Source organism: Python bivittatus, unplaced genomic scaffold (assembly GCF_059951505.1).
Source record: "Python bivittatus isolate LINGU-HERP-01145 unplaced genomic scaffold, Pbiv_v1 ctg000310_np1212, whole genome shotgun sequence".
NCBI lineage: Eukaryota > Metazoa > Chordata > Lepidosauria > Squamata > Pythonidae > Python > Python bivittatus.
Window position 1 is genome coordinate 1,891,165 of NW_028277054.1, and position 10,619 is coordinate 1,901,783.

General features: G+C 44.8%; 1 pseudogene; it reads right to left on the reverse strand.

Annotated features, from left to right (window-relative positions):
• Nucleotides 1-2,118: 2,118 nt before the first annotated feature.
• LOC112542073 (adenosine receptor A1 pseudogene) lies at nt 2,119-5,522 on the reverse strand (annotated as a pseudogene).
• Between the last annotated feature and the right edge of the window lie 5,097 nt (nt 5,523-10,619).

Here is a 10,619-nt window from a genome sequence, read left to right on the forward strand (position 1 = left end):
CCCAAAACAAACAGTAAATTGGATAAAGCAGGAAGAGGATCTGGGTGTGCTAGTAAGGTTTTCAGAGGCACTTCAGAATTTCCCACTCAGGGTAGAATAAGACAAGCATCCTAGAGACTCGCATTTCTTATTCCCTGGGGAATATTCCATCATCTGTGGCTCAATTTTCTCTTGCTCTCCTCCCCCACCCCCAGTTCACACATCCAGGCAAGAAAATCCGGCTCGATATTGCAGCTCAGATTAAGTGCAAGCCAGGGCTCCGATTTCAACAAGTCAGATATTTTTTGCTTCAGGAAATAGAAAAGTCCAATTATTAATTCAGGAAGAAAGGGAGAAGAGGATGACTGTTAAAGGCAGGACCTGGGCCAAGAGATGGAATATTTTAATGCTTCCTGGTTATCTAAGTGAGGAGCACGAATCCTACAGCATAGATGCTGCAGAATAATTAAACTAGCTTCTGCCTAAAAAAAAAAAATACACAGACTGCAGCCCTTTTAAGGATCCTGTACACTTAGCAATATTAACTTAATGGCAAAAGCTTTATCAACTTTCAGGCTTCCATCATCTGTGGCTCAATTTTCCTGTAGCCTCATATGATAGAAAGTGTGGCAGGTTATCAAATGCTAGTACCAGCTTGCTTCCCCCCTCCTCATCCTTCAATAAGTGCAGAGGTGGGCAATATGATGCCTTGCATTTCCTGACACATAGCCATTTCTAGTCTGGAATAGCAGCTTTAACAGGATCTGGAAACAGAGACGCTATTCACTCAATGCGTTGTAGGGAGAAGGCAAATGGTTAAGGATATTGATCATTATCAGCAAAGGCGCTACCCACATTCGTCATCCACAGTGCAGAAGAAGCCGGGGAGAAAAGGATGCCTCAAGCTGGCATTCGCCATAGCTTCTGAAGAGAAGCCGCTGGTTTTCAAGGGATATACTCAGTTGCGCAGACAGCAAAATAAAAACATCTCTTGAGCATTTTGAACCCGGGAGTTCTGAAACCCTTCATCCTAAATCTGCTACTGCTGTGTTACCTTGACACAGTAGTGTTTTTATTTCTGGAGAGACAGATAATCTACCAAATTTTAAATTACCATGGAAGCAGCACTCTCTGTGTTACAATCCAACCTTCTAATTCTGACATGAGATCTCTAATTATCAATTAGATAGTAAGATTAGAAATCTCATGCAGAGCAATGCTTCATCTCATCCTACGCCTAAGTTCCCCAGCCTGTCTTAGCTTTCACAACTCATGGCAGGCTGTGCAGTGGTTTTGGAAAAGATTCCAGTAAAAAAAAAAAAAAAACACTAGCAGTTTTTGGCCTGGATGTGAGGAATATTCTTAGTTCCGGGGAAGTGGGTCTAATGCAGTATCCTTGGTACAATTTTGAAAAATAATTATGCAGTGAGCTGTGTAGGGCAGAAAGTTGGTTGTTAGCTGATGCTCAGTGTCTTCTCGCATGGTTAAGATAGCAAAGAGAATTCATCCTTTTCAAGTCTCACTGTCCCCTCTTGTGGAGAATGTTCATGCCGCAGCTAATTCATAAAACTAATGAAACAAGACAGTTACTGTATAGTTGATGGAATTGTTCTTTCTCTCATCGTACAACACTACGGGGAATCACCCAGTTAAAACAACGTTGGGTGGAAATCTTCTGTCACGTGTCCTATATGTTATGAACTCATTCACTTAAGGTAAAAAAAATCACACACAAGAGGGGAGATATCAGTTTAGGGAGGGGTCAGGATTTGCCAAGTACAAAAAAGATTTTAGGGGGAAAATGGTGAGCAGAAATGCAAAGCCTAAAATAATTGAATGATTTAGATTGCTCAGACAGGGGTGATCAGAAGGGTATTTTGTGCAAGTTTTGCTTGTATAATATACTGCAGCACTGGCTGCTTCAGTTTACAAATGGAAAAGACCTAGATGCATTCATGGAGGAGATATATTTAGTCGGTCAGCAGTTGCCTTAGGATGGAAGAGAGGCAGTCTGCCACTGAATGCCATACATTGTGCATAAACCACAAGAGGCGGCTGTCCCCACCCTGCCTTTGGAAAGAAAACTGGCCTTGATGGACTTTTATGTATTTATTTATTAAATCAATTTATATAGCCGCCCATATAACTGCAGGCGACTCTGGGCGGTGTACAACAAAAACACCCCAAAAGTAGGAACTACCACAGGGTTTGCATGTATGTAGGCAGGTTTTTTTGGTTTGTGTTTTTGGAATCTCAAACACGTCCAGAGATCAGTTTATAAATAGTCATAACAGCCCTTTAAGGTTGGCCAAGATTAATATTGCTCCCCTATTTCAAACAGGGAAGGAGAGGGTTGGGATGGAAAGAAGCGAATGAAGTTGGGGTTGCTGTCTGTGCTTGGAAAAAGCAGCTGCAGCCAGGCAGAAACACTTCTCACCCCATTTCCCTAACTCAAACTTTACTCACAAGCATCCAAGCCAGTGTTCCAGCTGCGTGTGCTTATTGAGCTACACCCTGGCGTTTTCAAAGACGTGCTGACCACGTCGAGGCAGCCTCGCCCCACCCAGGCCCTCAGCTGAGAAAAGCAAACGCTAAGCAGAGTGCGGAGGAGGAAAGACGATAAGCAAACGGCACACAGATGGGGAAGCAGAGGCAACCTCTGAAGCTGGGCAGCTGTGACGAGCAGGCAAGAGGACTAACTAGCCAACTGCCAGGACCACAAGTCGTGGGGAGCAGCACGTCGTGGTGGGGGTCCTGTCTGGAGCTCCACCAGGACTTCGGTAGCAACCAGAAGAGGAACGACCACACTGAAGCAGCCCCTCATCCCAGCTAGAGTGAGGGCGTTTGGGAGGAGGCGAAGGTTGTCTGCCACTTTGCAGACCTACAGACTTTTGCTTGAACTAGGTGTTAAGGGGCTGAGTGCTGAGGACCTATTTGCAGGGCAACGTCACCTTGCAAGTCCTAGATGGGTGGAGAGCAAGAGTCTGTGGTTGGGGAAGGTGCGTGCTGCAATCAAGCACTGTGCACAGATTTGCTGCGCTGCGGTGCGCCCCGTCCTCGGAAAGCAAAGAGCCCTCACATGCCCCCTCCCACAAGGTCATGACTAAGGCTTTTTGGAATTAATTCAGTGCTGCTTCTTTTGACCATTATGTTGCACCAATCATAAAATAATGGAAAGAGAATTGGAGGCCCCCTGACACTTCGGACTCCTTTCTAAGGCAGGTTTCACCCCATGATCAGCTTGCTAGCAAAAAAATGTATTTGCCTGGATCTCGCAGTTTCAGACTGGATCTCCTCAGCATCAGGGGTTGGACGCTCAGCAAAGTCAAGCTTGGAAAGTGGAGCACCAGCAAGAAGCTGCCAGCCTTCTCTGGGCTTGCCATTTTTTGACTGGCTTCCCTTTGGATAAGCAACAGAAGAAAAGGGGCAACAAGGATGTGATGCAGCAACCACGGCTGTTTGCTTACCCCTCAGCACCTGGGTCTTTGAGCAACCTGGACCATGCTGGCAAGGAGCCTGGGAAGCCAGAAGGCCCATGTGAGGAGCTGGTCCTCAAGAATATTGGTCGCAAGTGCTAACATTCACCAGCATTTCATGCTGGCCAAAAAGTTCCCGTATCAGAAGATAAATGACCTATCCCAAACAGAATGAGTTACAAAAATGGGTACAAATCAGCCAGTAAACACAGGAACTCAGAGAAAGCAGCCCCAAACGACCTTTCACTCTGTATGTTCTAACATTTCCTGCAATTCCATGGCCATAGAGAACAAAAAGAAAATGGCATTGAGTAGAGAATTTGATTTTCTGAGAATTTCAGCTTTTGAAAAACGAGCAAATCTGTAGCCCTTGTGGTATGAAGATACGTTTGAAAGGACGGGGCAGTCTCCCAAGTCAAAGGGTGAGCTACGCAAGTTACCTGTGACTTTAACAGCAGCTTACTCCTTCCCATGAGTAGCAATCTCAGAAGAAAATATGCCAGGATAGCAGCAATTACCTCTTCAGCCTTCCTTGGTGCCCAGTGCAGATGGCATGTTTGGCTGCAGCATTACACAAATACTTTGCTCCCTCGCCCTGCCAGAATATTACTGGCTCTGATGTTTTCTTTCCCATTTGGAGAATGGTTTGATAGTTCCAACCAGAAGTCAGATTTTTAAATTCACTTCCCTGGCAGTAAAGTGTTATGAAGTGGTGGTATTTCTAGAATGTTGGAGGGCATTATTCCAGATGTGGAAAATACGGAGGAGCAGCAAATGCAGAGGAAGGTGCTTTCAAGGGCCTTCCGGAAAGATCGCACACGGAAGACATAGACCACTGGATTGATGGCAGAGTTGGCATGGGAGAGGATTATGGTGGCCAGGACAAGTTGACTGGGGATGCAGCAGGTTGGACAGAGAAGCATGATGGTGTTGAGAATGTGAAGTGGGAGCCAGCAAAGAATGAAGAAGAAGAGGATGATAAAGAGCGAGGTGGCGGTCTGCATCTTCTTGCGCACAATGATCCGGCGTCTCTCTTGGGCACTGATGTTGACTTCCCCCTCAGCAACTTTGCAGATCTGGCGCTTGATTTCCAAGAAGATGCGCCCATACAGCATCAGCATGACGATCAATGGTGCCAGCATGCACACCATGAAATTGAAGTAGACCATGTATGTATTTGTGATGATGCTGTTAAAAAGGCATTCCCCACTGGATGGCAGGGGGTCGTGCCAGCCCATCAGAGGCATCAGGCCAATCAATATTGACAGCAGCCAGCAAACCAAAATCACCAGCAGGGAATTGCGAGGACACATCAGAGACTGGTACTGGAACGGTTTCAGGATGGAGATGTACCTTTCCACAGCAATGGCCAGAAGCCCAAAGACAGAGGCTTGTGTGAACATTAGAAGCATACAAAGCATCAGGAGACACAGCTGTGGCCTGGATTGTGGCAACCCCATATCAGTAAACTGAGCACAAGGGATGACCACTGCCCCTACCAAGAAGTCCGCCACAGCCAGCGAGACCAGAAAATAGTTGGTGACGATGGCACGCAACTTCCTGTTCCGCAAGATGACAGTACAGATGAATAGATTGCCCACGATGGACAGCAAAGCGGTCATGCTGTCGCTTAGCAAATAGGGGATGTGTGGAACAGATGGGGGCGTTGCATTAGCTGCTATAAAGCACTGCTGCAGCTTCACAGAGGATGAATTCTCCAAGTTACCCATTACAGGATTTGGGCCATGTTGACTCTATGAAGGAGAATCTTCCTTTCGTGTTTTTGAATCTCTGCAGATCGTTGTCCCATGAGGAAATGAAGAATCTGTGAAATGGGGGTGGGAGAGGAGGAGAAAACTCTACTGAGAATTCTATCAGGTTTCTCAATCATAGTTGCTGCATGACACAAGTCTGTGAAAAATTTCCTGTATGTTGTTAATGCTGATAACACACTTGTACTTTTAATATTTTCTGCATTCAAACAATGCCTTTTCCATGTAGATTCATCTGTTGGAAGAAAAAACATGCATGCTGTAGATGGTTCTTGAGGAATGTTTTAAGATGCACTCCCAGTTCATGCTGCAAAATTCTTTCACTTGTACAGTATGTTGCAAGGGGCCAAATTCCTTTCATGGAAGCTTCCCCTCCATTACTTATCTTCTGAATTAGGAATTCTGATAAGCTTCAAGGAACAATGGACTATGTCAAACACTTTCTGGAAATCACTGTTCCAGTGTACCTGTCTGGAATACAGGAAGCTATCACGCATCAGGTCATTCACCAAGACTTCGTAGGCACTTTTCCATTACATGTTACCTGACTTTTTACGAATAAAAACACTGAGATTTATCCTGCTCAACTCTCCTGTAAGCAATGCTTATACTCTACCACTGAGTTAGACCCCTTCCCCAACATGACAAACGTTATCAACAGGAAGTGTTACAGAATAATAACGACCACCTTGTGGCAAACAGCTTCCCCCACCGTCAAAATGCTGCTGTTCTTCCACAGATTTTCTGCAGGCTTCCCTTGATGTGTGCCCAATATTATTCCATAAATATTTATGCAAGTCACCCCAGAGGCATAAAAATAGTGAAAAGCAGATAAACAAATATTGGTTGTGTATTTCATAAACATGGGGTACAGCTCTCTAATTAAAAAAAAAAGTTTGGTATGAATACGTTTTTTTTTTCCTGAGCATTCGCATGGAAGAGAGAAGAGAAATCACTTAGCAAGTATGTTGTATTTTAAAAGCTGATTTCAAGTCCCTTCTTCGTTAGTCACACTCCTCCACTTTAATCACCAAGTAATCCCTCCTCGTCACATCTTTAACCCCGCACTCTCTTTCGATGCATCATTGCAGATAGTCTTGGGGTCTGGTACCCTACACATGAATCGGAAACATCTAAATTGTCCACATTTATAGCAAGGAAGCATCAGATATACAAGGTGATGTATGTTGCAGGATTTAGTGTAGTAAAGGCAAGAGGTGGGATAGAATAGCAGCCTCGAGTTTGGAAAGTAAATACTCCTTACAAAGATATGACAAGGCGGATGAATTCTATGGATGACCACAGTTAAAACTGGTATCTGACTTACCTACAGATCTCTCCTGTCATCCCCCAGTGCAAAGGGGCATCATCAAAAGCGGGAATAAAACACCTGCAGGCCTCCAACATCACCTCTTGTGCAATATGGTCCAACCGTGGCTCATTTTTTCTGCTGCTTCTGCCTTCTGCTGTTTATAAAAATTAGATCTGATAAGTAGCGGTTGGCATACAAAAGCTGCTGCATTTTCCACAAAAAGGGATAAACAAAGGCTAGGCAGCAAAAAGAAGGTTTGCCTTGCTGCAACCACAGAAGAAGGTGGAAGAAGGAAGAAGTACAGAAACAGTTACCAGATGCATTTTAGATTATCTGTGATGAAGAGTGTAGCAAAGGTGAGATCATATTGTATAGTTGCAGCCTGGCTGTGAAATGTGGGATGACAGCAATAAAGCAGGGATCGCTTCTTCCGTCTCATAGCTTCCTAGCTTTCTCAGGCTGTGGGCTGCTGTGAAAAAGCCATATGATTCATAGAAACGTTCCCCACAAAGAGAGTGAATTAAAGGTAAACATCATGTACTCCTGCTTTGTTTTGCTTGTGGCATTTGCATTAAAGATATAGGAACACAATCGGGGAAAAAAACACAACAGTTTGGATCCTCAGGGCAGTGTTATCACAGAATTCTGAAGAATGTGTTCATTCTGCACTTCGGAAAAGTCACCACGTAGGTCTCTCTTAAATATTTAAAAATTTACTTTTACGACAAGGAAGCCTTTTTTTTTTTTTAATCTGGAGATGTAACTGACAGGGAGAAAGAAATCAAAGGCGCTGTAAAAGCTTTTATCGAATGGACGGTTCATTAAACCTGTTAAGCTGCTAAAAATGGTGAAAGTAACCAAGCACAGCTGTGAATACAGACTGGATAAACAAATACACATTCCGAGCAGTAGAATGAAAGCATAATCTAGGAATATAAACTTGGTGAAAAGGTCACCCATTACAGGCTAGTTTTTACATCTACAAAACAGCTAGCGTTTTATCTGTGTGTGAAAAAGTTCAGAGATTGATTTTTGTTTGTTATGTGTTCTACAGTTCTATGAAAACCACAATTGCCTTGGAGAGCTAAATCAATATTGTTTAAATAAACATTCATTATTTGGGGCAGAAAGAAGGAAGGGATTTCAAAGGGAATTAAAGGATGGGAGGAAAGCAATCTCTCTTTGGGTGGGTTCTTTTTCTCAGAATGTTTTATTCTATATAATTTCCCCTGCATTTTAGTTCAAAGATATTTAAAAAACACCTTTCAATTTTGGAAAGCTTTTTAGTTTTTTCCCTGCATACGCTGACTTGTCCAGTTTCAAATTATGCTTTGTTTCCTGTTATTTCTTGTCTTGATCCTATTACTGGCATTACAGTGCCAATTATCTGTAACTTGGGAGGTTTCCCCCCCCCCCTCAAAGGCAGATAAATATGTAGAGTATCTATTTAAACAGTGGAGTCTAATAGACTTGAAATGTTAAGAACTACAAAGGTCTTTTACCAGACCGACTTTGGCAAATGTATTAAATATATGTTCCATTGATGGATATACATGTGCTTATGTGTGAGGCTGGGATGTATTGTATCAATACATTCCACCATTTATTTGTGCATAAATGGTATAATATGGGTACCATAGTTATTCTTGTGAAATAGATAAAATATATATATATAATTAGTGCTTCAAAAGTTCACTTTTGAGTAAAAACTCCATTCATGTTGCTTCAAATACTCACTAAAGTAAACCATTTTTTTTAAAGTGAGGAAACCCTTGAAAGGGTGTACCTGCAATTCAAAATACCTGTTGGCTTGGTCTGGGTATCAACTTCCTGGTTCCACCTGCAAAGAAGTTGCTGGATATCAATTAGACTCAAATAAATTATTTTCCTTGCAGGAGAATAAAATAGCAAGATAATATAAGAAGCTGAAACAGATATTTTGCTTCAAAAACACTTTAGTCCCACTGCCTTGACCCAGATTAATGAAGTATCAAAACCCTCTCCAGGACAAAATATACCTTAAAACTGCAGGCTTTCCTCTAGCACTGTGGGCAGTCTACAAGTCAGGGTTGCGCCTGTCTACGTGGAAAATCTTGTTCCAGAAAGCCCACAGTGAGTTTTTCTACGGAGCTGTGGCTTGCCACAACTGGAAGAGAATTAAGCGTAGAGGTTCAGGACCCGCTCCTCAATTCCTGAACCAAGTCTCAGCCTGTATCCGCTTGCATGGAAGAACCAGATAACCAGTGCAGGATGTGGGAAAAAGGGGCTGCTCTGACTCTGGAGACCCCCAGGGTACCAGGAGAACCTGTCCACAGCCGCTTCTCCTACTGGGGGTGCTTGTAGGATCTCACCTTTTGTCAAAATGAAACCAGTGTTGTGTTGTAGACCAAACTCCACTCCTTTAGTATGTACATGCAATCACATGATATAGGTTCAAAAGCAGCAGTGCTTGTATCAGGGCAGCACAATGCTGTTGTTCCATCATTTGACACACATAGACACACGCCACTTCTCTGCCTGATGATTTATAGAGACACAGCCATGCAGTTTTAGTCACATATTAAGATTCACTGAAGTGTAATTTCCAAGTATCTGGAAATATGTTTTATTCTGCATTAGTCAGACCTCAACTTGAATACTGGGTCGAGAGCTGGGCATATTTTACGAACAGTTCAGGTAAGCAGGAATACAGTATGAGTGAAGAGGAGCAATAAGGATAAGACTGGTAACCCAGCCCTTCAAGAGAGATGGGAGACTCTTCAAGAGGAGGAAGGAGATGCTCTTTCCTACAAACCAGCGAAATGCAGCAACGTCCAGAATAGGCAATAGACCAATGGTACATATTTTGATATTAGCTGATTGACCTTTGCCAAAATTTACAAATTAGAAAACAAAATGTTGCTGCGTTTATGGAAAAGGAGGCACTGATAATTTTGTTCTTAAGTGTCTTGAGAGGAGGCGGCTGAGAGGGGGGCTGATGTCAAGGAAAGGGGAAATCAACCCACAATCTAGCCAGCAATGCTGGCTGGGGAATTCTGGGAATTGAAGTCCACCCGGCTTAAAGTTGCCAAAGTTGAGGAACCCTAGTCTAAAGGTTCAGCCTTTGAATAAAAGGTGCGAGTCAGAAAAGGGGCTCCCATACTCCTGATTTTCTGCCCCCATAGACTAACACGGCTCTCTTCCCACACGGTCTCAATCGATACAGGTGAATAAAAAGGAGGAGCGAGCCTAGTCTAAATCCACGCCTCAAATAAACACCATCTACACCTTCCCACACCCTAAAGGGCCAGAGAAGGACAACCCGCGCCTTTTATACTGGCGTCGGTTCCCGCCTTTGGCGGGAGCGTGCGGAACGCCGGTGGATTGGCCGGCCTCTCCTCCCTTAAGTCCCGCCCCGCCGAGGCCACGAACCAATCGGTTCGCCCCATCGTCGAGGGCGGGCCGCGCCGCTCTGGCCTTACAAGGGCAGACCCCGCCCTCCCGCGCCGCCTGTCCTCTCGCTCCCCCTCTGGCCGCTCCTTTTTCCCCCTGGCCGCGCGCGCCCCTGAATTGCGCGGGCCCCGGCCTGAAGCGAGCGCGCGCCGCCGCCGCCGCCGCGCCTCCCTCCCTCCCTCCCCATTGCTCGCGTCCGCCATAAGGCAGCGAAGGTATCCCTGAGGGGATCCGCTCAGCTGCTCGCCTCCCTTCATGAATGCCCCCCCTATTGCCATTTTCGTTATGAGCTGGGAGGGGGGGTACATCCAGATCTTCCTCATCACTTGCTCCTCTCCTTTCCTCTCCCCCCGCACAAAAAAGATGCACAAATTACTCCTTCGTCCAAACCCTTTCTGACCCTCTTTTCTAATTCAGGCGAAGCCTCCCTGGATGGTTTGCAGCCCTGGGTGGCCAAGCCAGGTTTCTGGAATAAGCCATGGTGGTCTGGGTGCACATGACACCCCCATCGTGGTTTACAAGCCTCGGTGGGTTCAGCCCATGCCGGTCAAATATGACAAGGGCTTGAAGTGGTGTGCAAACTGGATCCCTTGGCTGGATCCCGGATAGCATCTCTTGATGCCCCCCGTAGAGAAATCACCTGAGGTC